The 17,995-nt window shown below is 36.1% G+C and overlaps 1 pseudogene; it reads right to left on the reverse strand.

Annotated features, from left to right (window-relative positions):
* Positions 1–14,504: 14,504 nt before the first annotated feature.
* Positions 14,505–17,473, reverse strand: LOC102955163 (annotated as a pseudogene).
* Between the last annotated feature and the right edge of the window lie 522 nt (positions 17,474–17,995).

A 17,995-nucleotide genomic window follows, 5' to 3' on the forward strand; every position in this document is an offset into this window, starting at 1 on the left:
CATTGCTCAAGCAAAAAATACTGAATTTGAAAGAGTTCATCTTGATATAAATTCAGACAAAGGTATAAATGATAAAGAAAAATTCATTTCTGAAATCAGACACATGAGAGAACACAAAGAGGTCTTCCAAGGAATGAGGGAACTAACAGGTGGTTCCTGATGGTAGAAATAAGAAAAACTTTCTTTACTAACCATGTTGCTTAAGCTTTCCCTTCCTCAGAGTGACATGCTGCTCCCTTTCAGGGAAGATCCTCAGATGTCTTATTTGCATTCAAACAATTTGTTTGATTTTCGTATCTGGTACAGAGGGGAAAAAATTAAAAAAAAAGAAGCAGGAAGAAATTTATTTTGAGAGATATTAGCCAGATTCTAAGTACACACATATACATATTTTGGAGAAATTGTAACTATGCTTCTCATATGCTGACATCTCCAGAAAACTCCCATGCTGCTGGAAGCACACAGAACAATTCTGACCCTCCAAAGTAAACATTTTTATGTGACGCCATTGACTAGTTTTCACTCTTCTTGCATTACAAATTAAAGATGCAATGATGTTCCAGTTTCTATTCATTCATCAGCTTCAGAGGTATTCAGCAACTATAATGTATAAAAACCAACCAACCAAAACAAACAAACAAAAACTAGAATAACTAAAAGGGGTGCTTCTCAAGTTATACTATCAGAAGAAAACAAGGAGGCATGATCAGGAGAATAAGGGCTATCACAAAAATAGAAAGTCATGGTTTCTTGTTGAGTTTCCAGATCTGAAGAAGTTTTGGTGCCATTATCCACTAATTTATTTATTTATTTATTTATTTATTTATTTATTTTAAAAATTATTTTAATGTTTATTTTTTTGAGAGAGATTGACAGAGTGTGAGCAGGGGAGGGGAAGAGAGATAGAGGAAGACACAGAATCTGAAGCAGGTCCAGGCTCTGAGCTGTCAGCACAGAGCCCGATGCTGGGCTCAGGCCCATGAACCCCTGAACCGTGAGATCATGACCTGAGCTGAAGTTGGACACTCAACTGACTGAGCCACCCAGGCGCCCCTCATTATCCACTAATTTAAAGAGAGAATAGATTCCCAGGAGAAAGAACCTACAACACCATAGCATATATGCACAATAATGATTCCCCCAGTTGTTCCCCAAAGGTGCCTGTATTAATTTACTTGAATAAATACACACTGAGTGAAAGGAACTACTCAAATATTTTGAAGACTATGGATTACAGGGTCAGAGTTGACATTGATACTCAGCTACTCCAAGAATTGTCATGACCCATTGGTTAGAGTGAGAGCATATGAGAGGCAGGTAATAAATGGAGTCCAGGTGAATCCTGGTGGCAGCATTGAATCTACAAATTACTCTGACCCCTGAATGAATAATAGGTACAGACATGCTTTGATGTTGGTACAACTCTCACATTTCTTCTTTGCCCTGTGGGGTAGGAGCTATCATAGTAGGCTAAGTGGTAGCCTTGGCAATCAACTTCTCTATCTCCAACTAGAAGAGTAATTCATAAATAACATCACCTTTCATAGTAGGGTGTATTATAGAAATTAAGGCCGCCTTTAAAGACATAAAAAAAGACTGGCAAGGGTGATAATCCCTATCATGTCTCCATCTAACTTCCTAGTCTGACTCCTGCCAAAACAAGAGAGATCTTGAAAGATTTTAGACTTTATGCAAACTTTGTGATTGCAAACTCTAGGTGTAGGCTTTGTGGCAGTTACCATGTTGGATGCAGCAGTATCTTTGCTAAAGCAGGTAAATAAAACCACAAGTATATAATATGCATCCACTGAAGTGGCAAATAATCTTTTAAAATTTCTGTCTGAAAAAAGACTCTGAAATAATTGGCTTTAGTATGAAATAGACATGGTTTGCATTAATGTTTTTGCTCCAAGGCTATGTGAAATCTCCTATTATGTCATAACATGATTCAAAGAGGTTTGGAATCTCTGAACATCCTGTAGACTTTCACATTTGTCCACTACATTGATTACATAATATAATCAGGATGGATAAACAGGAATTACCTAGTATTTGGAAGCCTTGAAAAGACACCATACATTTTGGTTAGTAGGAGACCCAAATAGGATTTAGGAAACTTCCATATCAATAACTTTGTAGAGGTCTAGTTGTCAGAAGCACACTTAACTTATCATCCAAAGTAAAACTATACCATTTTCCACCAAATCATGAAGTATAACTCTTAATAAGCTTATCTGGTTTCTAGGGACAGCATATTCTATCATATTGTTCTTGATCATAAACCAGGTTAGTAAAAGGCTACAAGCTTTCAGTGGGACCCAGAGTAGGAAAATTTCTGCATCAGATTCACGTTGCAAGATTCACCATTCAAGAGCCCTTCAACTAGGTCCCTAGAACTTCACAGATTCTACTGTATTAGAGAGATTAGTGGTTGATAAAGTTGCCATAGGGAATCTATGACCTGCCCCAGCACAGAAATCACAATGCTTTGGGAACAATGGAATGTCACTTGAAGTAGAGAATTATACATGTTTTGAAAACAACTTCTGTTTTTCGACTAGGCTTCTTGAAATTTAGAACACTTGGTCATGGGATACAGATTTACTATGGTTCTGGGATTGTCCATCATGAAATGGGTTCTGTCAGCTCCATCAAGTCTAGGTGGGCCCAAGAATAATACATTGAAAAGTGGGAGATCTACATCTAACTTTGAGGATGAGCAAGACCGGAAGGCCCAGGCAAACTGCATGTGTAGGAAGCCCAGACTCTGCATGTAATCTACCCCTATTTCCTTAGCTTATACCTACCTATGGCCAAACAAAAGGCACATCATAACCAGTTGATGGTTATGGATAACCAGGAGGAAAATGATCCATCTTGTTTTATACACGAATTAGCTGAAATGTGGGAGCAAGGTAAAAATAATCAGCAACTTCACTACAAGCTCATTCAGGGTTGGCCTTGAAAGATAGAAGCAAGGGAAGTATATCCCAATGGGTAGAGATTTAGGCTGCACATTCAGTCATTCATTTAGTGTGGAAGAAATGCTTAAAGGTTAGAATATATACTAACTCATTATTAGTAGCAGATAGTCTGGCGGGGGCCTGGAAAGAGAGCAGTTAGGTAGAAGCAAAGATGTTTTGTTTTTTGTTTTTTAAATATTTATTTTGGGGACAGAGAGAAAGAGAGAGAGTGAGCATGGACGAGCAGAGAGAGAGGGAGACAGAGAATCCCAAGCAGGCTCCACACTGTCAGTGCAGAACCAAACACTGGGCTCAATCTCACAAATAATGAAATCATGACCTGAGCCAAAATCAAGAGTCAGATGCTTAACCGACTGAGTCACCCAGGTGCTCCAGGGATACAGCTGTTTAAGGCAAAGTCATGTAGATGGACATATGGGGGTAGAAAAGAGATGTGAAGATGCTTGTATATTATACTTAAATGGAGTCAGTCAGCTTTTGTCATCAGCAATCCTATGTCTGACATGACATGGTAAACACATTTTAAAAAGTGGTCACAGTGGCAGATATGGAGATGATACTCAAACCTAACAGCATGGGCCCTCACATGCCAAGACTGTTCTAGCTACTGCCACCCCAAATGTTTAGCCTTTCAGCAACAGAGAGCAATACTAAAATCCTATAATAGCATCATTCTTTGAGGAGGTCAATAAGCCATTTTGTGCCAAGTTGACATTTGAGGTTACTTCCAACCTGGAAGCTCAGAAATTTATTCTAATAGGAATAGATACAATTTCCAGATATGATTTTGCCTTCTCTATACTCAGTTTTTCAACCACCACCAGTATTTGAAGACTTATGAAGTATTTGATTCACTGGCATGGGATCCCCCATATCATTGGGTTTATCCAGAGAAGTCACTGTAGAGTGAAGAATATGGTGAATTACCCCACAGTAACGGAATCCCCTGGCTTTATTATATACCACACCAGCTGAAAGTTGCCACATTGATAGAGCATTAGGAAAGCATGCTGAAGTCACAGCTGAGTTGTCACCTCTGAAATGATTATTTAAAAGGAAAGAAAGTCAGGGGCTTCTGGGTGGCTTAGTTGGTTGAGCGTCTGACTTTGGCTCAGGTCACGATCTCGTGGTCTGTGAGTTCAAGCCCCATGGCGGGCTCTGTGCTGACAGCTCAGAGCCTGGAGCCTGCTTTGGATTCTGTGTCTCCCTCTCTCTCTGCCCCTCCCCCGCTCATGCGCTGTCTCTCTCTCTCTCTCTCTCTCTCTCTCTCTCTCTCTCTGTCAAAAATAAATAAACATTAAAAAAATAATAAAATAAATAAAAGGACAGAGAGTCATTCTTCAGGATGCAATATACCTTCTCACAAAGACCTTTATGTAGTTCTTAGACCAAATAGGAAGATTATACAGGCTTCCATATTAAGTAATGAAAACAGTAGTAACCCTAATTATAATCAGTATAACCAGTCCTAATAACTTTCTTAACGAATGTGTCTTCTTGTCTTCACAGCATTAAAGGTCCTAGTTTCCAAAGGAGGGACATTTCTGCCTGGAACACAACAAAATTCCATTGAGCTGTGGCTACCGCTTGAACAGAGGCTCATTTTTGTCCACAAGTTATCAGGCACCAAGAAGAATGACCATTTTCCCAGGTGTTTGATTGTGATACTTAGGAGAAGAAGAATTGTTAGAAATCAATGGAGTCAGGGAGAAGTATGTCTGTACCCAGACAATCTGCTTGTGTACTGCTTAATATCCCTTCTCTAATTTTGATAGAAAATGTACAATTAGCATGAGGATGACATGGTGGCCAGAGTCCCAGTCCCCTCAGGGATGAAGATCTGGTTCAGCCCATCAGCTAAGCCATCAGCGGTGGTAATGGAAGGTAAAGGGGTGGTCGAGTAGGGAGAAAATAAGTATCACCATGCCCCTGAAATGAGCTGTCGTCATGTGGAATGTGGTTCACCCTCCTTACTTGTCTAAGTTCCCTTCAAGAAGAAAGACTCAACAGTCTTAGAGAACTGCTTCCTGAATGTATATGTAGAATTGGATCTGAGTGGAGTAAACCATGGAGGACACACAGATATACTACCCAAGATCCCCCTTCAAGGAAGGGTTTGTTGCCACAGCTTCAGGGAGTGTTGGTAGCAGAAGGCGGTTAGCTACAGTCTGTTCAGGAATTACTTCAGTTGTAGAGAACCATTTTACCCTGTCATGATCGGAGGTGGTAGCCCAGATCCATCGAGTAGTGGAGGTGGGAGTATAAAGAATACCTTAATAGGGACAACTATTAAATGCTATTTCAACTTCATAACCTCTCCCCTGCCCCCATGGTACTGGCTGAAGCTGTAAGGCCTGAATCTAACTTGACTTCTTTGCCTATTTCAGCTTTTTCTTCCTTCCTTCTAGGGTCTTCCTTAACATATATTCTAAACACAAAATTATTTCAGAATCTGCTTTGCATTGAACAAAACCTGCAACAAATCCTATTCTTTGATCCATACACTTTTGCCTCATATATTTTGAGGTTATGTTATTTAACCTCAATTTTATGAATAGTATATACTTAAAGGGAATTATAAATTTTATCCTTATTAAATGGACATCTTTATTCTCTCTGGTGATTTTATCTTAAGTTGTGCTTTGGCTGAGATTAATTTTACTACCTATGCTTATTCTTGTTTATGCGTATTTATTGTTTTCTTTTTGAATACACATCTCCATTTTTTTAAATTAATTTATTTATTTTGAGAGAGACAGAGAGAGTGCCAATGGGGGAGGGGCAAAGAGAGGGGTGGGTACAAAGAATCCAAAGTAGGCTCTGTGCTGGGAACAGAGACCCCATGTAGGGCTCGAACTCACAAACCATGAGATCATGACCTGAGTCGAAGCCAATTGCTTAACCAACTAAGCCACCCAGGAGCCCCATACCTCCATTGTTTTAGGAGTATATTTTGTAGGCAGCATATATTTAGATCTTTACAAAATCCAATGTAATAGTGCCATTTTAAAGGGGGAGTTGGATTTTTTTTTTTTATTTTTACAGTTGTAATTTACATACTTGGTATTAGTGACTTTATAATTGTGTTTCTTAGGGCACTTGGGTGGCTCAGTCAGTTAAGTGTCTGACTTGCGCTCAGGTCATGATCTCGCAGTGTGTGGGTTGGAGCTCCGCTTTGGGCTTTGTGCTGACAGCTCAGAGCCTGGAGCCTACTTTGGATTCTCTCTCTCTGCCCCTCCCCCGCTTGCACTCTGTCTCTGTCTCTCTCTCTCCAAAATAAATAAATAAATAAATAAATAAATAAATAAATAATTGTGTTTCTCTTATTTATTCCTTTTTATTCTTGGATTTTTTTTTCTTCTATCTCTTGCTATGTGACTTATGTTTAAATTTTGTTCATCTTCTCCAGTGCTTTGAGAGGCATATGCCACTCTTATATTTGGCATCAGTTAACATAAAGTTTAAAGTAGGCACCTCTACTTTTCAAAGCCTGGCAGACAATATGTGGGGAAAATAACTTCATAACCAAAAGAGCATAAGCATTATATCTCTGGTGCATTTTAATTTACACTTGATCCTAAGAAACTCATTAGAGGAAATGAGTTTTTAACAGTTCTTTCTCAGCAACATAAGGCAATGAGCAATTTAGATACCCAAGAACATTTTACATTTTTGGATCCAAATTCTGTGATTTTAGAATTTTTTGTTTACATTTTAAAAATGGCTAACACTGAACTAACTCAAATGTAGTTTGATGTTGAAAGGAATTTAGTTCAGTTTGTGAGTATTTATGCAGAATCCCTCTTGAAACCAAAATAATTTCACTGAAATCAACCATAGTTTACTTAACAACACATTTAGAAAATACTGTGTATGTTTTCCCAGCAAACAAACCATTCAGAACCCACAAATTTGATGTTTCTGCTAACCTTTTCATCAAAAGCTGTTTCAAAGAAGATGTGAGAAGATTAGCAAATGATTAGTTTAAACTTTCTATTTTAGTATAATCAAATAGTTCACATTTCTAGATTCCTTTTTTTTTTTAATAGAGCAGTATTATTTTCTTACTCAGCCCAGATGTTTTTGACAGACAGAATAGTGCAATTTGGGAAGAAGTGGCAAGGGAAGTTTATAATCCGACTACAGAGATGGAAAACTACCTCCAGTACCAAATACGTGGGGAATCTACAGAATAGGAGTAAAGTGATATGCCAAAATTCCCAGCAGTGGCATATAAGAACTGGACATGGGGAGTACCTGAGTGTTTGCTTTGACTCTATCACGTAGTGCATTCTAATTCATTTTTGAATTAAGAATTCGAAGTTTGCAAGTATATTGTACAATATAACATGTGTTTCTGGCATTATCAACTAAAGACTTATGTCTACCTATTCCATAAGTCTAGTCAATATCATTTCTGTTTTTATTTATTACTCTGAACATTACGATAATCATTTGATATGCTCTAGTCCAAGTCATTAATAACAAAAACGGTCAGACATGGAAATAATTGATTCAAAGCTATCATCAGTTATTATTTCTCTAAATTTTTATAGTATTTTATTAAAATATGTCTGATTATATGTTTTCTATTTATTTTCATATGGAAGTCAAGCATAAAGTCATGCATAGAATTATATTGAAATCTACTTTTCTGTTCCATCAATAAGTAGAAATAATTGCTAGTAATAATTGCTAGTAATAATGCTAATTTTAGGGTCATTATTGACAATACTATCCAAATCTCATTTCCTGCCAAAATGTTTTTCAACAGTTAGATGTGGATTTCCATATTTATACACAAATCAATATATGATTTTTCAATTATTTTATTGTGGTGAAATACACTAACATAACATTTATGATCATACCATTTATAACTGTATAGTTCAGTGGTATGAAGTACGTTCATATCGCTCTGCAACTATCACCACCATCCATTTCCAGAACCATTTTATCTTACAAACCTAAAATTCTGTATCCATTAAGCAACTCCCCATTCTCCCAATGCCCCAGCTGATGGCCACCACCTGCACTTTCTGTCTCTGTGATTTGACTGCTCTAATTACATCATGTACGTATTTAGACCAGGCCATATTTGTCTTTTTGTGACTTGCTTATTTAACTTAGCATTTTCAAGGTTAACCCATGTTGTAGTTGAACATGAGTGCATAAATATCTTTTTTGAGACCCAGTTTTCAATCTTTTGGTATATAACCAGAAGCAGAATTGCTGGATCATATAATAATAATTCTATGTTTACTTTTTTTTTTTTTTTTGAGGACCCACCACACTGTTTTCTGCAAAGGTTTTGCCATTTTACATTCCCACTAATAGTGAACAAGGATTCCAATTTTTTCACTTCATAACAAACAGATTATGTTGAAAAGACTATCCAATCCTCAATGAATGGCCTCGGCACTCCTGTCAAAAGTAATTTGACTATAGGGGCGCCTGGGTGGCTTAGTAGGTTAAGCGGCCGACTTCGGCCCAGGTCATGATCTCGCAGTCCGTGAGTTCGAGCCCCGCGTCGGGCTCTGTGCTGACAGCTCAGAGCCTGGAGCCTGTTTCAGATTCTGTGTCTCCCTCTCTCTGACCCTCCCCCGTTCATGCTTTGTCTCTCTCTGTCTCAAAAATAAATAAACGTTAAAAAAAATTAAAAAAATAAATAAAAAAAAAGTAATTTGACTATATACGCAAGGGTTTATTTCTGGGATTTATTTTCTGTTCCATTAGTCTATATATCTATCTTTAGGACAGTAGTATTTGTTTTGATTATTAAAGAGAAATGTCTAAGTCCTTTGCTTATTTTTGAATAGGTTATTTGTTTTTTGCTGTGGAGTTTTAGGTGTTCTCTATTCTGAATATTAATATCTTATCAGATATATGATTTGCAAATATTTTCTCCCATTCAATGGTCTCCTTTTCATGCTGTTGATAGTGTCCGTTGATGCACAAAAGTTTTTTAATGATTATGAGGCCCAATTTCTCTATTTTTTCTTTCATTGAAAGTTACTTTGATATTATCTCTAAAAAATTATTGCCAAATCCAATGTTATGAGAATTTGCCTTATGTTTTCTTCTAATAATTTTATAATATTAGGTGCTACATTTAGATCATGGACTAATTTTGAGTTAGTTACTGTATATTGTGTTAGGTAATGATTCAATTTCATTGTTTTCTGTGTAGATATCCAGATTTCCCCAGATCATTTGTTGAAAAGACTAATCCTATCCCCAGTGAATGGTCTTGGGATTCTTCTCAAATATCATTTGACCATATATGTGAAAGTTTATTTCTGGGCCTCCTATTCCATCCCATTGGTCTATATGTCTATCTTTATAACAGTACTACACATCGTTTTGATTATTGCAGGTTTGTAGCAAATTTTGAAATCAGGAAGTATGAAGCTTCTAGCTTTGTTCTTTTTCAGGATTGTCTGGCAATTCAAGGTCTCTTGAGATTTCATGTGAATTATAGGATGAGTTTTTCTATCTCTGAAAAATATTTCGTTGGGATTTTGATTGAGATTGTACTGATCTTTGGACAATATTGACATCTTAGCAATGTTAAGTTGTACAATGCATATACATGGCTTTTTTTTCATTTCTTTATGTCTTTAATTTATTTCAGTAATGTATTTTAAATTATGCATCTCTTACCTCTTTGGCTAATTCCTGTTTTATTCTCTTTAATACTATTGTAAATGGAATTGCCTTTCTAAATTCATTCACAGATTGTTCGTTGTTAGTAAGTAACAATGGAACTGATTTTTATGTGTTGACTTTGTATCATGATACTTCACTGAATTTTTAGTTTTAAATTCTGTGTGTGTGTGTGTGTGTGTGTGTGTGTGTGTGTGTGTTTGTAAACCCTAGGATTTCGTGTGTATAAGACCGTATCATCTTCAAACAGAAATAATTTACTGTTTCCTTTTTAATTTGGACAATTTTATTTCTCATCATAGACTAATTGGCCTGGCTAGAACTTTTAGTGCTATGATGAATAGTGGTAAAAGCTGGAATCCTTCTCTTGTTCCTGATCTTAGAGGAAACAAATTCAATTGCTTAGCATTGAGTATCATGTTTGCTTTGGGTTTTTCATATTTGGCTTTTATTGTGTTCAGTTAGTATAATTTTAATCCCAATTTGTTGAGTATTATTATCATGAAATAGCGTTGAATTTTATCAAATGCTTTTTCTGCGTCAGTTGAGATGATCACTTTTTTTTCTTCATTCTGTTTCATATAGTATAGTTAACTGATCAATTGTTTGATAAAGTATCCTATCAAACTTTTACTATGTACAGTAGACTAATCAATCAGCAAGAACTTATATTAGCTAATTCTATGGAGACAGTAAATATAGAAAGAGGATTTTGAGTATATATTGTGAAAAAGTGATTCACTATTGACAGGAGAATAAGAATGAAAACAAGATAAAAGGACATTTTTGAGGGCCTTACAATTTTTAATAAGTTTTGACCCTACGAAGTATTTTTTAAATGTTTACTTAGTTGTTTTGAGAGGGGAGAGGGGCAGAGAGAGAATACGTTCAGTGCAAAGCCCAATGTGAGGCTCGATGTCATGAGGTGCGAGATCATGAAACTATGAAATCAAGAGTTGGATGCTTTAACCAACTGAGCCACCCAGGTGCCCCAGCTGATATAATATTCTTAAACTTTATTCTTTTTCTTCTTTGCATTTGCCAATAACCGACATGCTAATATATTTGTTTATTTTATTCTCCCTAACTAGAACAAGAGGTCTGCAAGGACAGGATTTTTCTCTCATTCACTATTACATCTCCATGGATTAGGTTCTGGGAAGATATTTTTAATGCATGAATCTAAAACAGGTACACTTACTCAATTCAGTGTGTTTATATATATACACACACACACACATATATATGTATATATATATATGAAATTTAACTCTTATTTTCTGTTATAAAGTTAATATTTTGTTGACAGTGGGAGAGAACCAAAATTCATAAATCATTTTTTTTACCCTAGATTTTTTCCATTTTATTATTATGTTTATTAAATATATTTGGCTTACATTTATGTTAAAAGAAACACTGTTTTCATGAACTAGGTTTAAATAAGGGAAGGATGTACCAATAAAACAAGTGACACCGGTAGAGAACTTTCCCTATTTTTCTTATCACATTAAGACTGAAATGTCTAACAGGCAATTTCTCGTTCAATATGGAGGATTACCACAATTTGATAAATGTCATATCTTCAGAGGTTATATAAGAGGTTTTAATAGTGTGAAAATTAATTATTAATTTAAAATATATTAAAGATTAAGAACATGCAGTGTTTTATTCCACTTATAGAAGTAAGAGATTGTATTTTAGGTCTATCATATCATGCAGAATTGAAATTATGTTTATTTCTTCATTAAGCACCAAATGCTACAATTTCTTCTTTAGAAAAAGAGAAATTAAGAGAGCCTAAGTGGCTCCATCGGTTAAGTGTCTGACTCTTGATTTCAGCTCAGGTCATGATCTCATGGTTCGTGAGTTCAAAGCCCCACATCAGGCTTTGTGCTGACAGTATGCCAAGCTTGCTTGGAATTCTCTCTCTTCTCTCTCTCGGCCCTTTCCCCCATTCATGTTTGTACATCCACTCTCTCCTCTCTCTCTCTCTCTCTCTCTCTCTCTCAAAATAAATAAATACATAAAAGAAAAATGAAATTATTAGTGTTATATACAGAGGTCATATTAATAAAAGCATTTTCAGTGTATACTGGGATAATTAATATAATTACCTAGCATACTGGAAAAGATTGAGACAGATTGCACTTTGATGAACATCATTGAAAGATTCACATCCAGAAACTCAATTCAAAATCAAAGTGTGAACATGCACTGAGAATGTCCTTTGAAAAGAAATATACTAAAGAATTGTGTAAGACTCATATATGGTTATTATACTGTTTTCCACCAATTGCAAAAGAATCACTATTTTATTTCATTCTCCCCTGCTGAAGCTCTATTTAATGTCTTTCAATTAAAGAAATACATAACAGTGGAAGACTAAAGAGACAGGGTACTTTCAGATTTTACATTACCCCTTACTGAGTAACATCATATTTGAACAAGTTTTTATATCTCTCCACTTGTGGGAAAACTAGCTCATGCATGTATTAGTGACAGAAAGGAAGTTGTCATACTGAGAACAAATAATTTCGTGGGAGACTCACAAAAAAATGATTTATTTAATGAAGAATTTAAAGGTCACCTGTAAGTTTGAGGTTTTTGGAAACTTAAAAGTAATTGCAGTATGTAGCATTTATATTTATTTGATTATTTGAATACGTAGAAAACCCTTTATGTTGGTTTTATAGTACAAAATCACATCTACTACAAGTCAGACTCTGCTTTAGAAAAAAACTAACTAGTATAAATGATAAAAATGATTTGGAGGTTAGCAAAATAAAAATACATGTACACATGGTCGATGACTTATGATGGTTCAACTTACATTTTTTTTTACTTTATTATGGTGAAAAAATGATACACGTTCAGTAGAAATTATCCTTCAAATTTTAAATTTTGATATTTTTGTGGGCTAGTAACATTTGGTGCTTTCTCATGATGCTGGGCAGTGGCAATGAAGTTCAAAACCCAGCCAGCTATGTGATCATGATGGTAAGCAACCAGGACACTTAGAAGCTTCCATACCCACTATGTGTTTCACTTTCAGTATGGTATTTAACAGATTACATGAGATATTCAATACTTAATTATTTTTTTAATTTTTTAATGTTTATTTTTGACAGAGAGAAAGAGAGAGAGAGAGAGAGTGAGCATGGGTGGGGGAGAGACAGAGGGAGAAAGACAGACAGAATATGAAGCAGGCTCCAGGCTCCGAGCTGTCAGTACAGAGCCCAACGGGGGGCTCGAACTCACCGACTACGAGATCATGACCTGAGCCGAGGTTAGATGCTCAACGACCTGAGCCACCCAGGCGCACCAACATTTGATAAAATAAGTTTTGCATTAGATTATTTTGCCTAACTATAGGTGAATGCTAACTGTTCTAAGCACAATTTAAAGTAGATTAGGCTCAGTATGGTGTTCAATAGGTAAGGTATAATAAATGCATTTTTGACTTTGGGTACTTTCACTTACTATGTATGGGTTTCTTGGGATATAACCCTAATGTAAGTTGAGGAAGATCTATATACAATTTTATTTTTGGTATTTCATAGGCTCATGGAACTGAAAGGAACAATAAAGGTTACCAAATTCAAAATTCTAAATTTTCAAATAATAATCAGAAAAGTTTATATAAATACTAGAAAATGTGCTCACTGGGGCACCTGGGTGTCTCAGTCAGATAAGTGTCTGACTCTTGATTTTGGCTCAGGTCATGATCTCTCCCAGGTTGTGAGTTCGAGTCCTGCATCAGGCTCAGCACTGACAATTCAGAGACTGCTTAGGATTCTCTCTCTCTCTCTCTCTCTCTCTCTCTCTCTCTCTCCTTCTCTCTCTGCCCCTCCTCTGCTTGTGCTCTCTCTCCCTCAAAATAAATAAAATAAATGATTAACAATTCATAATCATAATCATAATAAAAAATTTGCTCACTGATGGAAGCCATATCCATAATAACTTAAATACAAGCAAAATTTGTGGTAAATTTGTAGTTTGTGAAGTATGTTTTAATTTGTGTGTTTTTCTACTATAGGTAATTTTTTTTTTATTTTAACAGAGTTGTTCATCTAGTTTTTGTTTTTAAGCCTCGTGTTGTCTGCTGTGTGGAAACGTTCTTCTTCATCGCCCATGCAATTCTTATTAGTCATTGGAGGACCAACTCCTATGTGTCATTCCTGCCTACCATAGGGAGTTAATTGGTTCCTGCTCTGGGTTGCCATGGAACTGTGCTTAAAACCATAGAATAATGCATGCTATTTTTTTAAATAGAATTAACAAAATTTCATATTTTTTTGTTTTAGATAATACTTAAATATTACAAAAGCTAAAATTTTTAAATTTTAGCCATGTTGGCTGAGTTTTTATATACTTTATATTTACACAATAAAAGAAAATTAAAGGACACCTCAGTGGCTCAGCTGGTTAAGCTCCTGACTCTTGATTTCAGATTGGGTCATACTCTCGTGGTTGCAAGATCAAGCCCAGTTGGGCTCGTGCTGTGTGTGGAGACTGCTTAAGATGCTCTCTGTCTCTCTCTCGCTTTGCCACTCACCTGCTCTCTCTCTTTCTCTTTTTCTCAAAAAAAAAAAAAAAAAAAAAAAAAAAAAATGGCGGTCCCCTGGGTGGCTTGGTCGGTTAAGCGTCCGACTTCGGCTCAGGTCATGATCTTATGGTCCGTGAGTTCGAGCCCCGAGTCGGGCTCTGTGCTGACAGCTCAGAGCCTGGAGCCTGTTTCGGATTCTGTGTCTCCCTCTCTCTCTGCCCCTCCCCCGTTCATGCTCTGTCTCTCTCTGTCTCAAAAATAAATAAACGTTAAAAAAAATTAAAAAAAAAAGATAAGAAAAAAGGAATTTATGACTCAAGGATTTTAAATCCTAATGTTATAGGCAAAGCCTCATTTTTATGGAAAATAAAACACTCTTTTCCTTCCACTTCTGGTAGCTCATTAAGAGAAGCCACTACTAAATCCTGTTCCTGCTGCATTTCTATGTAGCAGGACACAGCTCTCGCAATCCTTCCTAAACACTGTTCAGGAGTGATGGAGCGATGAGCTTCATGCCTTGTACTTCTGGCATTGCACTTATTCTAGGGATCAGGACAATCTCTAATGTGATCCCAGGATGATTGTCCTGTTCTGCCGTGGTTATTAGGGAAGTGGCTGTAAACCGTCCTCTTTTAGAGAAAGACAAGACTTTTCAGATTCTGTCTTATTGGCCAGCTACTCTATTGATGTTGTATTTGTTTTAGTAACTAAAGAGTCAAAGGTAACTTCTTCAGTGATTCTGTTTGGGCTTTACAAAATATTAAGAACAAATTCTCATGACTCTTGTATAGTTGTTGCCCTATTTCTAATGCCCTCTTTGTACGGCCCAATAAAATCAAAGGTATCATTATTTGCCAACAACTTGGTTTTGCAGATCCAGAATTTAGCAAATTTTTTGGCCTCAGGAATATGGGACAATATGGTAAGTATATCATTAGAAAGTACACTCCCTTCAGTGAACTGCAGACATAATGTGAAAGTGTTGTTAATTTTATAGGATCATTCAAGTTGTGCTTTCTTTTCTTCATCTTCTCTTTCCATACTCTTCCAAAATGAAATATTCATTTCCTCTATTATTTCTATTTTTGTTTTAAGTTCCAAAGGATGCTATTTATAGATTTTCCCCTTAGATTTCAGACATGCTTCCAGTTGTTTCCTTTGATTCTCTGCTGTGTTCTTCTTAATAAATGGATTAGTTTGGGACTTTTCTTTCATTTATGGTTTTGTCACCAGCCTGAGTTTGGGAAGGTATCATATTGAGAAAATGGTTCTGGGAAAGAGTCTTTTTCAACTCAGAGTCCAAAGTCTGTGCATTTTCTTGATAGCTGTTGCTGCATTTATTCCCATTGGTTCCATTTACTGTTATGTTAGGGTGCTTGGGATGACTGAATTCAAACTACGAAGTGTCAAGTTGGGCCTTTGGATTATGGGTTTTGCCTTGGGCAGTGCACTTGATGTCTGACGTCTAAAACAAGGTTGAGTGGATTTCTGATCTTGCTTAATGTTTGGACGTCTGTTGTTATAGCCTCCCAGAAGCACACTGGGGCATGTCCAGGGTTTGGTTTGTTGTACTTTCTGTTCAGTACCAGTGGGTGACTGTAACTTAGTTTCATTTGGTCTTTCATATTTATCCTTATTAACCCTTATAACTTTTATGTCCTTGACGACAGGTTTATTTGATGCTTCAGTCCTACCAAGGTTCTGAACTAGTGAGAGGGAACTGCACTTGGGAATTTTTCTCCTGGTCTTGAAAGATTTGTTCCTCTAGAAAGTGGCTGTGACTTTACTGGTGGAATCTTAATTTGTGTTTCTCCAACAAATTGTTTATTAAGTCTTTCAGAATAGCACTATTCCCTGAACTTTTGCCCAAGGTTTCTTTAGGAGTCAAACTACTTTAGGTTTCATTATAAGACTTAGTCTTTGACTTACCTATTGTCCACAATTCAGAATTCAGCTTCCTTTCAGAATCTGGTAAAGTTTGGGGCAAATTTTCCTTGTTCATCAGTTTCAGAAAGCTACCCAAGGATTCATTTCAAACATGATTATTGTCTACAGGGTCTGTGCATTTAGCATTTCCTTGATCTGCTACCTGCTGCTTTGCAGTTTTCAGTTCTTTTATATTAAGTGATCCCACAGTTTTTCTACACAGTTCTTTGGTTATGTATGATCCAGCTTCATGCTTTTGCTGACTGTTGCTGGAAAGCTTACTCTTTGAGTTAGAACAAATACTTCCTGAAGTCAGCCTTTTGCCTAGAAGTTTTGATGGCTCCAACTCTGGCTTCTGGGATCCTGTGATATTGGCAGGCCTGGGCTGGAGTTTAATGCTGATGGGTCTTGTAGCTTTGATAGGCAAAGCAACATGATTGGTAACATCCTTTCTGGGCACGATAGTAGATTTAGAAGGTCTAGGATTCAGACAATTACTCTTGACTTTTAGATAAGGCTTAGTGTTTTGACACTTGAGTTTTCGCTTGACTGCTAAGTAGTCCTGGAACTTTCTCTGCCACTCTTTACGGCTTCGAACCACTCTTCAGTGGTAGCACCATGAATTTTCCATGACAGTTTTTCTTCCACTATTTTTAAAAAAAAATAATTATGTAGTGTATCCTCCATGGTACCATCAGAAGGATCTTCCCGAAAAACATTTGATCCTTACTTTAAGAACCAATTTTGTTAATTTTTTTTAGACAGAATAAGTTTAAAAGGGACACCTGAACTGAACCTGTTTAAAAACCTGTTTTTGGTGCCCAGCATCCTACAAAACAAACTTGTAAATCTTTGTATGTTATCAAATATTCCATATCTGTTCCATCTTGGTTTCTGATTTTTCTTGTACAGAAATCCTGTTCCTCACATTCCATCTAGTCATGTTTTGATAACTTTGACATGTTATTTCCTCTCAACTCTGCCTACATTCCTTTCTCTAGAGATTGTGGTGAATGGGCTTTTACTAACACTTCCAGGCCCAGATGAGATGTGTCTTCCTTGTTGAGAGTGACCTCATACACTCAGGTAAAGTCACAGTTTTGTTCCTCATTTTTCCTGTTACACTTTTAGTGAAAGTCAAAATCTTTATAATGGTCAATGGGACCCTACATTATTTGCAATTTTCCTATCTTCTCCACACCTTTCACCTCATGATCTTATCTTAAATCTTTTCCTCTAGTTATCCCTCCATCTTCAGTGACCTTAATGCAGATAGTCACTTGGCTATCTTCACATCCTTTGAAGGTTGTTTAAATGACATCTTCTCAATGAGGCCTGCCATGACTGCCATGTTTAAAATTGCAATTGCCCTACCAATCAGCTTTATGCTATATATATTCTTTGTGGTATTTATCATCTTATAAAAAATTATAAACTTTATTTATTTGACTTATTTTTTTTAACTACTATACCCACTGAATGGAATGCAAGTCCCCATGATGGCAAAATTTTTTTATTTTGTTTTGTGTTTCCATTCATATGTACCAAACATCTAGAATAGTGCCTGCATAATAAATATTTATTAACTCAGTGAAAAATAAATCTTGAGCAAGTCACTTTGCCTCTTTAACCTCTACTTCCTTTTTTTGTAAAAAACAGAGGTCATAAGAATTCCTAAATGAGAAAGCTATTGTGATTAATAAATGAGATGATGCATGCAAAACTGTTAGCATAATGCCTTACTCATCATGCTCAATTAATAATGTCAACTCCCATTATTAATTGTTTTATTATTTTCTGGGTTTTTAAGATTCAAAAGCTGAACTGTTATAACTATTAAGTTTACAGAAGTGAAAAAAGAAAAGTTCTGGAA

This window comes from Panthera tigris, chromosome B1 (assembly GCF_018350195.1).
Source record: "Panthera tigris isolate Pti1 chromosome B1, P.tigris_Pti1_mat1.1, whole genome shotgun sequence".
Lineage (NCBI taxonomy): Eukaryota > Metazoa > Chordata > Mammalia > Carnivora > Felidae > Panthera > Panthera tigris.